The sequence below is a fragment of the Myotis daubentonii genome, chromosome 5, assembly GCF_963259705.1.
Source record: "Myotis daubentonii chromosome 5, mMyoDau2.1, whole genome shotgun sequence".
Taxonomy (NCBI): domain Eukaryota; kingdom Metazoa; phylum Chordata; class Mammalia; order Chiroptera; family Vespertilionidae; genus Myotis; species Myotis daubentonii.
In genome coordinates this window covers 100,309,840-100,313,514 of record NC_081844.1, presented here as the reverse complement: position 1 = coordinate 100,313,514, position 3,675 = coordinate 100,309,840, and the positions used below count along the sequence as shown (strand labels likewise).

Here is a 3,675-nt window from a genome sequence, read left to right as displayed (position 1 = left end):
ATCAATGTTCCTATCTCTCTCTCCCTTTCCCTTCCTGTCTCTGAAATCAATAAAAACACATTTAACCAAAAAACAGTATAATATATAAAAATATCAGAATTTGTAGAACAGATGAAAGGACTAAGCCAATTATTTAAAATACCAACTTTAAAAGTTTAAGACAAATGGTTAAATTAAACCTAGGCAAAAGAACAAATTAAACCCAGTAAGCAAAAGAAAGACCTAAGTGTAACAGCATAAATTAGGAGGGAGAAAATAAGGACAACAGAGAAAATCAAAGAAACCAAAAGCAGGTTTATTGAAAGAATAACAAAACACACAAACCAAATGTCTGACTGAGATGGAAAAAGTGAGAAGGAACCAATATTAGGAATCAAAGAGGGATAGAGGGACTAATCCCACAGATGGTAAAACAATAATTAGGGAGTATATGAATGACTTTACACCTATGTACAAGACAACTTTTTATAAAATTCTTTGCAGGCACAAAATACAGAAGCTTATTGAAGAAACAGAATTTATAGTTAAAGCTTTCCCACGTGACTGGAAATACCAATTTTTCACAAATTCTTCCAGAATCTAGAAGAGAAGATTACTTCTTTCTAGTCTACCTATGATAAATAGAAAATAAAAAATGGAACCAAGAAAATTCTGAGAACAGTTGTTTGATTCATATTTAAAGCCTGGAAGCCAGCATTACTCTGATAACAAAAACCAAAGACATTACAAGAAAAGGAAATTACAAATAGACCTCATGAGTATAGACAGGAAAATCTGTAAGTATATTATAACAAATTGTATCCAGCAACATATGAAAAGAATAAGATATCATAAGCAAGTAAGACATATTCCAGGAATGAATGCAATTCACCATTACCAAAAGAGCAAAGAAGAAAATTCTTATGACAATCTCAGCAGATTCAGGAAAAATATTTGTCAAAATTCAACACCCATTCATGATGAAAACACTCAGTATACTAGAAATAGAAGATAATTTCCTCAATATAATAAAGGATATCTAACAACTAACAGCTAGCCTCACACTAGGACCAGGAACAAGGCAAGAATGAGCATGGTCAACACTTCTATTCAACATGGAAATGAAAATATATGTGCAAACAATGGAATGATACTCCGGAGAAAAAGAGGAGCAAACAACTGATACACCCAACAATGATAAACATCAAATGCATTATGTTAATTAAAAGAAGTCAGGAACAAAAGACTACATATGTACTATTCTATTTATATAAGACATTCTAAGAAATGCCCAAGGATAGAAAGCAGATAAGTGATTGTCAGGAATAGATAATGAGAGCTGTAATAATACAAAAGAGCAAAAGAGAACTTTTGGGGACAATGAAAATATTCGGTATCATGATTGTGGTGGGAATTAACCATTAAAAAATATCCAATCGGTACAATTAAAACTGCTGAATTATTTATATGTACACTGTATGTAAAAATACAATTTCAAAGGTTAAACATTTTCTGAGGAAAATTAATTTGATTTATTTATTAAATGGCAATGTGCTAAGAGTAATATTAAGAGTACTGGGTTGAGTGGACCTTTATTTTTATTCAATTTCTTCATTAGGTGAAAACAACTTTTTGTAAATGTCCTACAGAGATACAGTAGCTTTCTCTTCACCCTTTGCAAGTAAAAAGAGTGGATCATCCCATTCTACTACTGCCATAAAATATTTTCTTTAAAAAGAGTATGGGGTAGAAGGTATTAACTACTGATTTTGCCTCACTCATTTTAGACAGTTTGGGTCTAAAAATGTTTATATCCATAATGTAGATGAAAAAAAATACCTGCACTTGCTCTTTTAAAATTAAGAACATTTTTACTTTTAACATAAATATTCTTTTAGTGAATATTATTCATTAAAATGCTGCTATTCTCCAATATACCAGGCAGCCCTGCTAAAAGAATTCCCAAACTGTTATATCATTCTATTATCATCTGTCACATGAACTCCAGCTATTTAGTTAAATATGTAAGTTATTTTCCTATATTGGGCATATATGTAGTACAAAATAATAATCTCTGAAACACACTGTTTCATATCGCTTTTGATTAGGTACTAGGTATCCCCAGATTGCAGTGAAATATTTAATTGGTTGTTGCCAGTGCAATAGATCCTAAGTTATCTTGCACCTGATCTTAAATATAAAATAAAAATAAAACATTTATTTCAAGTCACACTGACAATAAGTATGGCAAATTGAAATTGAGGCTTTAAGGCCTCTTCCAGTTTATATTCTGAATCAAACTAAAGAAAGAAAATAATTAGAATTATTTTCTCTGCTGTTGAATTACATTTAATATTGGAGGCCATGATTGTATTTTTTAATTTATTTGGGGGGAGAAGAGAAAAAGAACAGTATTTAGCATAAACAAAGGACAAATCATTATCAATGTTGCTTTAAAATATCAAACCAAAGCCATATGGGACCACTGCTTTTTAGGCACTAATTAACATTTCACCTAAAGGTGAATCATTTCTTTATTGAAAAGCATCTAGACATCTTTCTTATGTGGCTAAAATGAAAAAAAAAAAAAAAAAAAAACAAAGACATGTAACTTTTCCAGATACATGGCACAACTGTAAGATCATCTATCCTATCTATTAAAAGAGAAACATGGTAATTGGCGTATGACCTCTACCCTTCCCATTGGCTAATCCGCGAGATATGCAAATTAACTGCCAGCCAAGATGGCGGCCGGCAGCCAGGCAGCTTGAAACTAACATGAGGCTTGCTTGCTTCAGTGATGGAGGAAACCAACGTTCCCCGCCTGCCGCTGCCGGCCTCTGAGCCTGCAGTTTAAGAAACATTGTAACAAATATAGAAGCTAAAGAAAACCCCAGAAATCTGCTTTCAGCGAGCCCGGGATCTCAGAGCTGAAGTTATACATTGTTTCAATTATAGAACCGAAACAAACCAGATACCTTCTTTCAGCAGCAGAGGCCTCAGAGCTGGAGCCAGAGCTAAAGCTGGCCCAGAATAAAAAAAAAAAAGAAAAAAAGGAGCTGTTGGGAGCTTCAGTCGGCCTGAAAACAGCCCTCAGCCCCTCACCCAGACTGGCCAGGCACCCTAGTGGGGACCCCCACCCTGAAGGGGGTGTAACCAGCTGCAAACAGCCATCATCCCATCATCCAGGCTGGCCAGGCACCCCAGTGGGGACCTACACCCTGAAGGGTGTGTGACCAGCTGCAAACAGCCATTATCTCCTCATCCCGGCTGGCCAGGCACCCAAGTGGGACCCCCACCCTGAAGGGGGAGTGACCAGCTGCAAACAGCCCTAAGCCCCTCATCCAGGCTGGCCAGGCACCCAAGCAGGACCCCCACCCTGATCTGGGACACCCTTCAGGGCAAACCAGCCGGCCCCCACCCGTGCGCCAGGCCTCTATCCTATATAGTAAAAGGGTAATATGCAAACTGACCCTAACAGCAGAAGGACTGGGAATGACTGGTCACTATGACACAAACTGACCACCAGGGGGCAGATGCTCAATGCAGAAGCTGCCCTCTGGTGGTCAGGGCACTCTCACATGGGAGGAGCTCTGCTCAGCCACAAGTCAGGCTGATGGCTGCCAGTGCAGCGGTGGTGGTGGGAGCCTCTCCTGCCTCAGCAGCGCTAAGGATGTCCGACTGCAGTTTAGGCCT

The 3,675-nt window shown here is 37.6% G+C and overlaps 1 non-coding gene across 1 annotated transcript; it reads left to right on the top strand.

Moving 5' to 3' along the window:
- Positions 1–1,564: 1,564 nt before the first annotated feature.
- LOC132236327 (small Cajal body-specific RNA 24) lies at positions 1,565–1,699 on the top strand. Its single transcript, XR_009453268.1, has one exon. It is a non-coding gene; the product is annotated as a small Cajal body-specific RNA 24 (non-coding RNA).
- The last annotated feature ends 1,976 nt before the right edge of the window (positions 1,700–3,675 follow it).